A 15723-nucleotide genomic window follows, 5' to 3' on the forward strand; every position below is an offset into this window, starting at 1 on the left:
TTCTGTGATCAGTCAGACCATTTCTGTTTAGAAGTGAGTTTTCTAAAGTAAGTGCTAAGTATTTTAGGCAAAGAAACCCAGCTGTGAAAATACTGCGAACATTTGTACAGTTGTTTTATATGTGGATTTATTTTTACTTGCACTTACTTTAGTGCGATTCTTTGCAGAGAAGTTCCTCTTCCCCTCCTCTCCTTCTCCATGGCTGACTCTTGCTGCCTCTCATGGGTCTTTCCAGAAATGACAGTCTCTCTCTCTAATCCTTACGGGTCACAAGTGTTCTGCATCACGGCACACCCTTGACTAATTAGCATTAATAAGTGATGCTGGGAGAAAGAACCCTGGAGAAAAAGCAGAAGGCTTGTTTTTGCCAAATTGGAATTGACCCAGCTAGCAAAATTTTCCAGTGTACTTTCTTACTCTCCTGACTCTTGTGTGTTCCTGCTGCCTAAACATACATTTCTGACATGAGGTCTTGGACAGCCCATGAAATACACTGCCCTGCATACCTTTTGTTCCAGGGGATGTGAGGACTTTATTTATTTAATATACTTTTCCTAAACTGTCTACTGTGTGCAGGCCATAAGGGATGATAAGACATCATTTCTGCCTTTTATCTCTTTGGGATGTTTTAGCAGAGATATAGTAAAGATTCATCTAACTATATATTAGTTAATGAGCACTTACTGTGTGGAAGGCATTGGGCTAGGCACAAGTAGAGAACTTTGCAGAATAAACAGACTTCAGTAGGCCGGGAACCAAAATAGGACAGGACAGGTAGGCTGCACAGCAAAAGGAAAAGCTCAAAGGCAGGAAAGTAAAGGCCAATTAGAGGGCTGGGAGTCAGAAATCCAAAACAAAAGGGCTTAGTGGGAACCTCTGGGTCTATATGCAAAAGCAGGGTTTCAAAGAGATATTTATTCTACCCATGTTCATAGCAGCAATATTCATAATAGCCAAAACAAGGAAGCAATGCAGAGGTCCATCAATGGATGAAAGAATAAACAAAATGTGATCCATATGTGAGTGGAATAGCCTTAAAGAGGAAGAAAATCCTGCAATACACTACCACATGGATAAGCCTTGAGGTCAGGATGCTAATGAAATAAGCCACTCACAAAAAGAAAATACTGCATGATTCCACTTACATGACATTACTTAAGAGAAATCACAGTCATAGAACCAGAATGTAGAATAGTGGTTTCAAGGGCTGTAGGGGAGGAGAGAAAGAGGAGCCATTGTTTAATGGGTATAGAATTTTAGTTTTACAGGACAAAAAGTTATGGAGATGGATAGGGGTGATGGGTGCATATTATGAATGCATTTAGTAACACTAAACTGTACACTTAACATGGTAAAAATGGTAAATTTTATGGGTATTTTACCACAATAAAAGAAAATGGAAAAAAATGGGCATAGTGGAAAAACTCAGGATTCAAATCTTTCCTCTTTCTCTTATACACTGATTCTTCATATACAGACTAAAAGTAACAATTTTACACTTTTCAGGGTTATTGTAGATATTTAGCAAAATCCACTTAGTACATGGCAGGCAGGCAGTTAAAGGTAGTTTTTCCTATTAGTCGGTTTGCCTATAGCAAACAATTTGTGAAGGAGAACATGGAAAATGAGGTGGAGCGAGCAGTTTAGAGGCTCAGGTGAAATGCCTTGAGTGCCTAATTATAGAATGGAGCTTTATTCTGTGCCATAAGGAAGCAATGACGGTCAGTGAACAAAAGAGTGACAGGATCATGGAGCTGTTTTCAGAACAAAGAGGAGTGGGTTAGGGGCAGGGAGAGAAGGGGTTTCACCAAAGAGCTGTCAATTGCTTCCATGGTTCTGCTGAGAAAATGGAAAGGAAAGGGTTTATTCGAAGTGACAGTACTTTGCTATCAGAACATTTTTATCCTACTTTAAATAAAATTCAACGTTATATGAAGAAACATTCAGGTAAAATGTAAATAAGTTAATGTTGTCCATGCTTGATCAATTCCCCCTTTTTTTTTTTTTTTTTTTTTTTTTTTGAAGCAAACTCTTGCTCTTGTTCCCCAGGCTGGAGTGCAATGGCATGATCTTGGCTCACTGCAACCTCTGCCTCCTGGGCTCAAGCTATTTATTCTGCTGCCTCAGTCTCCTGAGTAGCTGGTATTACAGGCACCTGCCACCACGCCTGGCTAATTTTTGTATTTTTAGTAAAGACGGAGTTTCACCATGTTGTCCAGGCTCATCTTGAATTCCTAATGTCAGGTGATTCACCCACCTTGGCCTCTCAAAGTGCTGGGATTACAGGCAGGAGCCACTGTGTCTTGCCAATTCCCAATTTTTTAATCAAACACTACATGTTTGGTGACAAAACATAAATGTGACATGGCATCCTTCCATCAGTACCCACTTGTGTGTTAAGAAAAAGCAAGCCCCTGATTTCATAAATCTCAGACCAGACAGCACCTCAGGTTCTGGGAGCCTTCTGCCTCTAAAGGACCACTAAGCTTTCAAGGGTCTACACAGATCTAAAGGAAAAATTATAGGATTAATCATTTTGGAACCGGCTTACCTCAAAGACTTTCAGGTGTTTATTTTGACATCTAGGCACATTTGGAAGAGAGCAACATAATTCCCAAAAGAAGAAATCATTGAATAAAAGCATAAATCATGTGTTTATGAAGCAATGCTTATGATATATTAAATAAACTAACCTAGAAAAAATGTTCATTAGGATATCATTTCTGTTACAAAGTTAAACATATATTAACATAATATTATGTATATAAGTAAAGAACTGAAACAACACATACTACTTTTTTTTTTTTTTAGACAGAGTCTCAATCTGTCCAGGCTGGAATGCAGTAGCACAATCTCAGCTCATTGCAACCTCTGCTCTCCGGGTTCAAGTGATTCTCCTGCCTCAGCCTCCCAAGTAGCTGGGACTACAGGCGCACACCACCGCACCTGGCTAATATTTGTACTTTTAGTAGAGGTGGGGTTTCACTATGTTGGCCAGGATGGTCTCAATCTCTTGACCTCGTGATCTATCCACCTTGGCCTCCCAAAGTGCTGGGATTACAGGCATGAGCCACCGTGCCCGGTCTACATTCAATTTTTAACAGTGATTGTCCACGACTGAAGAAATTATGATGGTTTTAAATGACAGATTATAAACTGCCAGCTTAAGGTTGCATTTGACTTCTAGACATGTCTGTTCACTTAACCTTTTCTGTTCTATGACCCCACTTTACACTGTTCTCAAAGGACCTACCCACTTTGTGTATATTTAGATTACCTGCCTGAGCACTGCAGGTGTTCCTGGGTGAAGCTGCCATCTTTGTGCTTTTCACAACAAACAGGTTTTAATTTTTATACGAGAAAAAGCAAAAGTTTTAATAATTAGCATCACTTTGCAGTGTGCACGTTAGAGTTAAAAATAATTTCCTTTAGAAAAAGTAGATAAATCATTCCCCTTCTGCTACCGTTAGTACTAGGGTACGAGAAACAACAGCACATTTTCTATCGTCCCCATAGGAGAATCCTCAGCTGATAGCTCTGGGTATGATCAGCCCTACATCAGCCCTTGTTTTTGAAGGCTCTGGACATTCTGATCTTAACAGTTGCTAGAGAAAACCAGAATAAAATATTTATATATGCATGATGGTCAGTATTTAAAGTGGGAGAATAACACAATTATTATTCAATACATGCAATTTTGGAATGTACAGAATCTTTAAAAATATAAATTTCTTGAATGAGGAAAATCAAAGCAATTTTTGTGGTGGTAAATTCAATATCATACATTTAATCCAATAACTTCATTTTACAAATTGGGAGATTAATAACCAAAGACATACATTAGGTAAGACTTGATTGATGAGATACTTGAATAGAATACCATGGAGATCTTATGCAGTGGTTTCTGAGGACCAGGTCCTTGTCCACACGTAATACAGACTCATTCAATCCTCTCAGCAGCCTGCATGGTAGCTGTGAATTCAGCCATAGTGTTTGTTTCATTTCCAAATATATTAACAGAGATGTACAGAAACAGCAATATAGACATTAGAGCTGATGAAACCCTTATTGATCAACTTTCCCAGTGTCCACATTTTATGAGTAAAGAAACAGACGGCCATACGTATTTGATAACTTGCCCAAAGTCACTAACTTTTAGGACTAAAATTCCAGCATCCTGGCTGTATTCCAGGTGCTCTTTCATCACGTTATGTTCCCTTCATGTGTGAACTGAAAAATAAATAAGTTAAGGCCAGGCACATTGGCTCACGCCTGTAATCCCAACACTTTGGGAGGCCGAGGTGGGTGGATCACTTAAGGTCAGACGATCAAGACCAGCCTGGCCAACATGGTGAAACCCCCTTGCTACTAAAAATACCAAAATTAGCCAGTTGTGATGGTGTCTGCCTGTAGTCCCAGATACTTGGGAGGCTGAGGCAGGAGAATCACTTGAACCCAGGAAGTGGAGGTTGCAGTGAGCCCAAATCCCTCCTGTCCCTGCACTCCAGACTAGGCAACAGAGCAAGACTCCATCTCAAAACAAACAAACAAACAAACAAATAAATAAATATCTAATAAATAAGTTAAATTACTAACATTTTGACTTAATAAAGTAGGATGATATAAAGAAACTATTAAGAAAGTCAAGAAAAACTATTATTGAAAAATGAAGAATATATTTTAAAAGTTTATAATAAGGACTTCTGGTTAAGAAACAACTAAGAGTGTTTTCATTCTATTTCTTGGAAAATACAAAGTACTCATTCTTACTCAAAAATAAAGAGACAACCTTAATAACTGTATATCTATTACATAATAGAATGTATAGTTAAAAAATCTTCCTGTAAGAGGAAGGGGAACATCATACACTGGGGTCTGTTTCGGGGTGGGGGCCTAGGGGAGGGGCAGAAAAGGGTGGGGAAATTGGGGAGGGATAACATTAGGAGAAATACGTAATGTAGGTGATGGGGATATGGAGGCAGCAAAGCACCATGGCATGTGTATACCTATGTAAGAATCCTGCAAGATCTGCACATGTGCCCCAGAACTTAAAGTATAATAATAATTCTTTAAAAATCTTCCTATAAGGAAACCCCAGACCCAGAATGATTTCATTGGTGAATACAAGGGGTTGGCAAACTGTGACCTGTGGACCAAATGTGGCCCAACAGGTTTTTTTACAACCCACAAACAAAGAAGAGCTTTTACAATTTTAGATGGTTGGGAAGTAATTGAAAAAAAAAATAGTATTTCTTGACATGTGAAAGTTATGTCATTCAGATTTCAGTATCCATAAATGGAATTTCTTAGAAACACAGCCATATCTATTGACTTATTTATTGTCATAGACAATACAATGGTGGCATTGAATAGTTGTGGCAGAGATGGTTTGGACTTCAAAGCTTAAAATATTTGCTATCCAATTTTTTTAGAGAAGAAGTTTTCTGATCCCTGCATTCTACCAGTGAAGGAATAAGTAATACCAACTCCACACAATTCTTCTAGAAAACAGAAGATAACACTTTTCAACTTCATTTTATGTAGCTATCAAAATATATGCATGACATATATAGTCTTGTCTCTTGATATTCATGAGAAATTGGTCCCAGGACCCCTGTGGATACCAAAACCCAAGGACAGTTAAGTCTCTGATATAATACATAGCACTTGCATGTAACCTATGCACATCCTCCAACATACTTTAAATCATCTCTAAATTACTTATAACACCTAATACCATGTAACTGCTGCATAATGGTTATGCTTTATTTTTACGCGTATTTTTCTTTTTACTGTTTTATTGCTATTTTCCCAAATGCTTCTGATCCATGGCTTGTTGATTCTGTGAATGCAGAATCCTGAGATCCAAAAAGACGACCATATACTAGAAACTATAGAACATGGCTAAGACAACTGGAAGACCCAAACAAATGAGTCCTCATGAATTGAAGCACTCAGTATTATCAAAAAGTCTATTTGGCCCAAATTGATATACAGATTCAATGCAATCACAATCAGAATACCAGAAAGAGGGGTTTTCCCCTTATTTGTTTTCTATTTTGGTAGAATTGTTAAGCTGATTTAAGAATTTATAAAGAAATACAAAAGACCTAAAATAACCAAAATTGTTTATTTGTTTGTTTGTTTTAATGAGATGGGGTCTCACTATGTTGGCCAGGTTGGTCTTGAAGCCTTGACCACAAGCAATCCTCTTGCCTCAGTCTCCCCAAAGTGCTAGAATTACAGGCATGAGCTACAGTGCCCAGCCACAAAATGACCAAAATAGTTTTAAAATAGAAACAAAGTTGGAGTTCTTATGCCATGGCTTTCAAGTTTTATTATAAAGCTATAATAATCATGGCAATGTGGTTAAGGCATAAGGATAGACCCACAGATCAGTAAAACAGAATAGCGAATCATAAAATAGTAACTCACATATTTGAACAATTGTTTTTCAACAAAGAATCCAAAGTAACGTAATGGAGAATAAAGAAAGGATAACATTTTGAAAACTGGCACTGGAACAACTAGATACTCATATTTTAAATAAAAAGAAGAAAGGAAGGAATAAATGAAGGAAGGAAATAAATAGCAAATAATTTATATTCCTTCCCTCCCTTTCTCTCTCTCCCTCTTTGGGTACAAGAGAAAACATCTCTTTAGAATGCAATTTTGGGTAATAAATAGGCTATATGTTAGGAGAGAAAGGTTCTAACCGCAGAGCAGGTGGGCATTGACTTCAGGACCAAAGAGTTTTATCCTTAGTATAAAGGCAACAGGACACATTGTAAAACGTTGAATGGAAATGTGACATAACTAGAAGGGCATTTTAGAACACATTTTAAAATTGAAATGTGTAGGAAGGATTTAAAGAAGAGACTAAAGTCATGGAGAACAGTAAGGAAGCTTTTACTAAGTCGAAGCATGAACACAGACAAGCTAGGATAGAGTGCCATTTCTGGGCATGTTCCCTGCCTTTCCTGTAAGGGGCAGACAAATCTTGGGAAGAACCAAATAACAGATATGAAACAAAGAGGGCCATTTTGTGACAAAATAGATCAGGTATGAAAGAAACTCCAGGGAGAAGAATCTCAACAAAGAATCAAACTATTGAGGAAGACTTCATGAAAGCAGTCAAATTTGTGCCTTGAAGCAGGGTGGAACTAAGATGCATGAACTTGTATAATTGTATGAAGAAGGGAGAGCGCTAGGCAAACATTATAGAAAGTAAATGTGGCACTGTAAACCTCAAATATCCAAAGAAGAAAAGTTTGGTTTGATTTTATTTTAAGGGAAGTAGCGGAAGCAAAATAATGGTTTTCCCAAAGATTTCTCTCTACTAATCTTAGGACCTGTGACTATATTACCTTGCAGGTAAAAGGAACTTTGCAGAATGTGATTAAGGTTGAAGACTTTAAAATGGGGATGTTATCTTAGATTATTTTAGTGGAGCCAACCTAATCACGAGTCCTTAGAGTTCTAGAAGGTAAAAGTCCAGCATGTTTCACTCCTTAATAATGCACTTGTGGCTGCTAGCACCCAAAGACATCCCCTGACAATTTCTCTCTCTCTCTCTCTTTTTTTTTTTTTTTTTTTTTTTTTTTTTTTTTTTTCATGTATTTGACTTTGAATTCTGGGCCAAACTTGTGACTTCTTTAGGTCAACAGAATGTAGCAGAAATAATATTCTGAAACTTCTTAATTGAAATCCTAAAAGGGCTATCAGTGTCTACTTCCTGCCTTGAAGAATCTGGATACCATGCTGTGAGGAAGCACAGTAGCCCTTGGAGAGGCCCACATGGAGAAGAACTGAGGCCCTTGGCCAATAGCCACAGGTAAGCTTCCTATTCAACACCCAGAGCCAACTGTCAGCTATGTGAGTGACTTTCCAGCTACCCTCAGGGATGGCACATTGTGCAGTTACAGGAAGTCAAACCAGGATTACTTTGAAAATGTTCCTTTCTTATTCTCTTAAAAACATTTCATATTTTCTTCCACAAGAATATGTTTCCTAAATTGTTAAGCATTTTGATGGCAAGAACTCTATCTTGTTTAAATTAATATTTCAAGAATTAGCTAATGACTGGTACATAAAAGCTACTCAAAACTATTAAAAGAATAAAGAATGAATGAATATTTAACCTATAATCAGAAGGAAAAAATACAGTGTTTTAAAAATAAAAAAAATAATTAAAAGAAAGTGCTCAGTTAAGCTTGGAATCAGAATTTTTTACTTGGGGATTTTATCCAAACTCGGCCCACAATATTGCCATTAAAACTAAGACATACACACCAGTTTACCCCAATCCTAGCATGTGCTGGCAATGTGTCTTAATTCTCATTCCCAAGGCAACTCAGTTCTTGGATAATTCTATATATTTATGTGTGTTCCCTTCAGCAGTTCTGAATATATTCAACAAAGCAAAATACAAAGAATAGCTCAAATGGTTATGCTTGCTGGTTGGTTTTTCTATCAGAACAAAAATGGTTTGTCTTCAGACAGTATTTTGGAAATAAAATGCTCGGCTCCAATTGTTGGAAATAATATTTGTCCATAGGTTTCAAACAGGAATCTCAGAAGTTTTTAACTGTTGTGTATTATGTACTTTTTGTAATGCTCTGAGCTCACAAGAAAAAAAAAAAAAAGAGGTCTGCCACTGTGGTTGGCATGACAATGAAGCCTGTTGTGAACTTTTGAATATAATATAAACCTCCACTGAACACATAAAATTCTTGGCTTCCAAGAGGAGTCTTGTAGAAAGAGAGCACTGTGTTTGCTTCCAACATAGTTATTCTATTCAGAACTCCAATCCCAAGTCACCTTTAAAAGACCAAGTCCAAAGAAAGTTGACACGGCTCACATTTTTTAAATTAAAGAACAATTTCTACTCTTTTTATAGTTGACGGGAGTATTGTAGTGCTGTCTTATTAGTAGTGAATAATTCTAGAATACATAAATAGTTCACTTTATAAAAATCTTTCAGGTGATGCTGCCAGATCAGCATGAAAATCCAAAGACTGGAAACAACTGAACTTCCCATTTGAAATTAGCTGCCAAACTATCCAGATGGGGAGAATCGAGTACCAAAATTGTTTTGAAATCTGAAAAAAGTATCAGGATGGCCACTCAGGCTTAAAGAAATAAAAGCAGCAGGGTCTAGGCTGGTGAATCTTATTCATTCTGACAATGAAAGGCTAACAGCATGATCTCCAGAGTCAGAACCCTTGACAAGTATTCCAGCTGCATCCCTTGGAAACTGCATGGAGGACAAGCATAACATCAAATGGGTGATCAATAAATACTAGGTTGGTGCAAAAGTTATTGCGGTTTTTGCCATTACCTTCAATGGCAAAAAACGCAGTAACTTTTGCACCAGCCTAATATTAACTATCAGGAGTTTGCACATGAAATAATGCAAAACAAAAAAGTCCAGAGAAACAAAAGAAGTCAAGGTTGATCATGCTTTTCTTCGTTTATTATCTCACTCACACAGACCCTTAGATTGACTTTTAAAAATCTTAAGCAGAGTATAGTCCAAAGTAAAAACAGAAGAACAAAGAAAATAAAAGAATCCAATGAATAAATTACCTAAGATTACAACATGGTACCACATGCATCTTGGATGACAAGATGAATATGCAATTTTAAGGAGAAGGCATATTATACACATCTGCTTATCCTCCTATACCTCATAGGTATAGAAGAGCCTCCAGGATTTAGAATTTATGAAATTACTGATGATAAAACTAGAGTTGGAAGCAGAAAGAAGTTTTATGCTCCAGAACCTTAAGGATACTGCAATAAAAACCATTTCAAATATGGAGACAAATATGAAAAGGGATACATGTGGCATGAGTATGCTTATTTTCCAATGTTGTATGGTGGTGATGGGAAAGGCAATGATGAGTAGATGTGGTGGGCCTTGGAACCGAATTGATCTAAGAAGGATGTGGCTGATGAAAATGATGAGAGTCGGTTGAGTCACGTAAACGATGTGTATGCTACTGGTTATGTCATTTTACCTATCTTACTTTCTGGTTCCCCTCTGTAAAATCAAAGAATTAAACTCAATTGCTGTTAAATTATGTCTTGAAAAACTAAGCATTCTAAGGAAGGGCTTCTTTTCATTTGGTTTCTTCAAAAGTAGATCCCAAGATAAAGATTTGTATATAAGCTATTTAGTTGGAAGTTGATCTCAGAAATTGTAGTCTTGGAATGGAGAAGTGAGACAGGAAAGTGAAGCAAGTTCATAAAGTGTGAGTTATCAAGAAAGTTACCCCTGTGACAGCTTGAAAGGAACGTTACTGTGGACTCAGAGACAGTGAGAAACAGTGGTTTTTAAACTTTTCCTTTACCATCTTAAAATTTATTGAGGACCTCAAAAAGCTGTTGTTTGTGCGGGTTATATCTAAAAATATTGATGACATTAGAAATTAAAACTAAGAAAATTCTAAAATATGTATTTATTAATTTTAAAGTAATACTAAGCACATTATATGTTAAGTAATACCATTTTATTAAAAACTGTTACACTGTCTAATACCAAAAATGTGAGAATGGCATATTTCATAAATTTTGCAAATCTCTTTAATATCTGCTCTAATAAAAAATAAATAAATTATCCCATGCTCTTTTGCATTCAGTCTTTTGCTATATATTTTGGCTAAAGTAAAGCTTGCTTCAGACAGATATGTGGTTGAACAAGAGGAGTCTTTTAATATCCCCTCAGATGGTTGTGTATAATCTTCCATGATACTACACCAAAACTTGACAAGTAATAATTTCTCAAAGGTTAGCTTCAGTGTGGAAATGGAAATCATATGTGCAAAATTTTTGTACTCTATTTCATTAAAATCCATTTTTTAAAATCTTGCACTTTACAACAAATCTTGTACCCATGTTTGATTTTGTAACATTGGTCATATGGAAATTGTTGCCTTAGGCAAATATTTTAAATGTTACCATATTTCATTATACAACTTAAAAATTTACATTAATGAATATCTTCACTCATCTCATCAGAAAACAGCTTTTAAGCATTGGGAAGTCATCAAGCTCACAGTGGTAGATGTAAGTTTTCTAAAATTCTAATTTTCTCTTGAAAGCTCAGATTTTATTATTGGCAACAAATACTGTCAGTGGTTTCTTTGAAGTGATGGTCTCATTTCATTCATTTCCAAAAAAAAAAAAAATGTCTACCAAGTACCCAAGTTTGAATAACTACAGTTTGCCTATTATTTCAACTCAGTCACACAATTGCCTTTCTTTGAAATAGCCATCATACTTCACCATGCTGCAGAAGTGTTTTAAACACAGCTCCTAGTTTATTGCATATTTTAACAACTTGTGTTTGAGGGTCAATATTTAGTAAAATGTAGTAATTTTTACCATTTCATCAAGGATATTCCTTGTGAAACCTTCTCCACCACATATTTTGCAACATTTTCCTAACACCAAAAGGAAACTCTGTAGCCTTTAATATTCACTGCAGTTTTCTTGCAACCCAAGCCCTAGACAATCACTAATCTACCTTCTACTTCTATACATTTGCCTATTCTAGACATATTATGTAAATGGAATCATGCAGATTTTTGTGACTGCTTTTTCCACTTCGCACAATGTTTTCAGCATTCTTCTATGATGTAGCCCATATCAGTACTTCATTCCTTCTATTTAATAATATTCTATTATATGGGTGTGCCACATTTTATTTTTCCATTCACTAATTGATGGACATTTGGGTTGTTTCCACTTTAAGGATCTTATGAATAATGCTTCTATGAACATTTGGGTATAAGTTTTTGTGTGAACATATGTTTCCATTTCTCTTGGGTATGTATGTAGGAGTAGAAATCCTGGGTCAGATGGTAACTCTATGTTTAACCTTTGGTGAACTGCCAAAGTGATTGCCCAAGAGGCTATACCAATTTAAATTGTGACCAGTAGTATGTGAGTGTTTGGATTTTTCACATTCTTAGCGTCACTTTTTATTATGTCTTTTTGATGACAGACATCCTTGCGGGTGTGAAGTCACATCTAATTGTGATTTTGATTTGCATTTCTTTGATGGCTAATGATGCTGAGCACCTTTACATGTGTTTATTAGCCATTTTCTTTGGAGAAATATCTATTCAGATTATTAGCCCATTTGTTGCTGTTGTTGCCAAGCTCTTATTTTTATTGATAAATAATACTTTTACATTTTATGTATAGTAATCAAATTAGGGTAATTGGAATATCCATCATGTCAAACATTTATGATTTCTTTGTGTTGGAAATATTTCAAATCTCTTCTAGCTATTATAAACATGTAACACATTATTATTAACTATGGTCACACTACTGTACTATTAAACAGTGGAACTTATCTAACTGTATGTTTGTACCTATTAGCCAAACTCTTCATCTCCAACTGTCCCCAACCCTTCTCAATCTGTAGTAACCATCATACTGTCTACTTCCATGAGATTAATTGTTTTGCTTCCAAATATGAGTGAGAACATGTAATATTTGTCTTTCTATGCCTAGTTTAGTTCATTTAACATAATGACCACAGTTCCATCTATGTTGCTGCAATTGACAGGATTTCATTTTTTCTCACTGCTGAATGGTGGTATTCTATCATGTGTACATACCACATTTTCTTCATCCATTCATTCATTAATGAACACTTAGATTAAATCTGGGCTATCGTGAATGGTGCTGCAATAAACACGAATGTGCAGATATCTATTCCTTTCCTTTGAATAGATGCCCAGAAGTGAGATGGCTGGATCATATGATACTTTTAAGTTTTTTGACAAACTTGCATGGCATTTTTCATAATGACTATACTAATTTACATTCTCACTAACAGGATTTAAGAGTTCCCTTGTGTCCATATCTTTGCCAACATTTGTTATTTTTTGACTTTGGTAACAGCCATTCTAACTGGGGTGGCATCATTCCTCCAACATCACTAACGTTGAGATTTTTTAATATACCTGGTGGCCATTTTTAAAGTGTTCTTTTGAAAAATGCCTGTTTGGATTCTTTGCCCACTTTTTAACGAGATTATGATGATTATTATTTTCTGGTGAATTGAGTTCCTTGTATACTCTGGATATTAGTTTCTGATTGGACGAGTAGTTCACAAACCCATTCTACAGGTTGTCTCTTCACTCTGCTGATTATTTCTTTTGATGTGCAGAAGCTTCTTAGTTTAATACAATTCCATTTATGTATTTTTGTTTTGTTGCCTATGTTATGTAAGACTTAGCTATAAAATCATTGCCTAGGCCAATTTCCTGAAATGTTTCTCCTGTTTTCTTCTAGTAGCTTTTTCTGGGAGTGGGGGTAGGGGTGGGGAGAAGGTTTCAGTTTGTTGCCCAGCCTTGAGTACAGTGACATAATCTCGGCTCACTGCCACCTCCACCTCCCAGGTTCAAGTGATTCTTGTGCCTCAACCTCCCCAGTAGCTGCACTACAGGCATTTGCCACAACACCTGGCTAATCTCTGTATTTTTTGGTAGAGACGAGTTTCACCATGTTGGCCAGGCTGGTCTTGAACTCCTGACCTCAGGTGATCCCTGCACCTCAGCCTCCCAAAGTGTTGGGAATACAGGTGTGAGCCACCACACCCAGCCCTTTTAGTAACCTTTTTTCTTTTCTTTTTCTTTTTCTTTTTTTTTTTTTTTTGACAGAGTCTTACTCTTGTCACCCAGGCTGAAATACAGTGGCATGCTCTGGGCTCACTGCAACCTCTGCCCTCCCAGGTTCAAGTGATTTTCCTGCCTCAGCCTCCCAAGTAGCTGGGACTACAGGCATGTGCCACCACGCCCGGCCAATTTTTGTATTTTTAGTAGAGACGGGGTTTCACCATGTTGGCCAGGCTGTTCTTGAACTCCTGACCTCAAATGATCCACCTGCCTCAGCCTCCCAAGGTGCTGGGATTATGGGTGTGAGCCACCATGGCTGGCTCCTAGTAGCTTTATAATTTCAGATGTTATGTTTAAGTCATTGATTCATTTTGACTTGATTTTTGTATATGGTAAGAAATAAGGGTCTAGTTTTATTTTTCTGTATATGAATATCCAGTTTCCCCAGCATTACTTATTGATAAGCATGTCTTTTTTTAATTGTTCTGGACACCTTTGTCAAAAATCAGTTGGCTGAAATTCTATAAATTTATTTTTGGGTTCTCTCTTCTGTTCCATTGGTCTATGTGTCTGCTTTTATACCAATGACTCAACCTTTGGTTTCTTCTTTTATTCTTCTTCATTGTGGGAACTTCATATTAGGGATGCAATGCTGGCCATGTTGGGGATTTATAAAACTTATTTTCTTTTAAATTTTTGTATTAAAACAAACAAATACGGGAGATAAAGATGTCACAGTTTGCCACAGGCACTCATGGCTAGCATTGCTCCTCAGTGTGATACAGCAATTTGTAGTTCTCTCCTGTAAGATTACACCAGAAGTTGTTTTCCTTTCTATGACTATATTTGGACCTGACTCTTGGAAGGAAACCATTAGCTGTCTAACTCAATCATTTGGTACTGCTGGCCTCAGTGTCATTGAGTCTGGTATAATAAGATTGCCTCTCAACGAGGGAGGCAGGCCAGGAAACCCTGTCTCATCTGGAGCAACAGCTGAAGGGGACTCTGGGAAGGTAGGGAAATGTTTGAGAACCTGTCACCTGTCTAGAAAGAGCCGTCAGAACTCCCGCACCTGCTTTGAGAGTTTCATGGGGTTGTGGCAAAAGCAACGAGGGATGGCAGTCTATGGCTAGAAACCATTGTGCAAAAAGTCCTAGAAGGGCACATACCACAGGCACAATCTTGAGCCTTTCTAGAAAAGAGTTGGCCTTGGGCTCAGAATTTTTTTGGCTATTTTACTGGTACAAACAAAGTGCTGCTCTAGAATGATTTAGGGAGATCCAAATTGCATCAACCTTTCTTATGTTTTCCTTAATTAAAAGCACACATATATATGTATGGGCAACAAGCAAATAAAAACTGGTTTTATTTCTTTTTTCATAGCAAAAATAACATATAGTCCTTACAAAAATTTAGAAAATATGATGAAGCATATTATAACAATAATACAAAAAAACTAAGTAGATGTAGTCTCATCACTCAAAAATAAGCACTTGCAACATTTTGGTATGTTGTCTGACTAGCCTTCCTATTTTGTACATATTGTGGAATCATAGAATTGTTTGATAATGAGCTTTATTTTTTCATTTAACACTATCTCGTAAACATTTGCCCAAGCCATTGAATACCACTCTACTATCATCATACTCACCATATATTATCTAATTATTCAATAAAATGAGTTTTATTTTCTTCTCAAATGTTTTAAACTTTCTAAGAGTCAGATTTCTTATCTGGCATACCTATTACAGGTAATTTGAAGCTTCATTAAAACCAGCAGAAGAGCACCTGCAATAATAACCACTTAGCATAACTTGTTGCTGTTAATTCTATTTCTACCACTTCCATATTGCTATGTTTTCAAATTATTCCTTTTTGTAAATTCAAATCAATAATTATTTTTAGACTAAATAACTAAAATAGATATATTGAATCAAGACTTATAGGATCAACGACTTTAATTGGAAAACTCCAGAGTGTTATTTATTGCTCTGTGAGCATAGTGTGAATATCTTCATGAGTATGTCTGTTCTAGGTACCAGAGTTACATCACGTGCACACAGAGGATATGGCTTGTGCGTGCCTA

The 15723-nt window shown here is 36.5% G+C and overlaps 1 long non-coding RNA gene across 1 annotated transcript in view; it reads right to left on the bottom strand.

The window, feature by feature from the left end:
* Positions 1-15723, bottom strand: part of LOC141581082 (uncharacterized) — a 117332-nt gene that overhangs the window by 19927 nt on the left and 81682 nt on the right. Inside the window, exon 3 of the long non-coding RNA XR_012513576.1 lies at positions 148-338. This is a non-coding gene — a long non-coding RNA (uncharacterized LOC141581082). The remainder of the gene's footprint in view (positions 1-147; positions 339-15723) is intronic.

Source organism: Saimiri boliviensis, chromosome 14, assembly GCF_048565385.1.
Source record: "Saimiri boliviensis isolate mSaiBol1 chromosome 14, mSaiBol1.pri, whole genome shotgun sequence".
NCBI lineage: Eukaryota > Metazoa > Chordata > Mammalia > Primates > Cebidae > Saimiri > Saimiri boliviensis.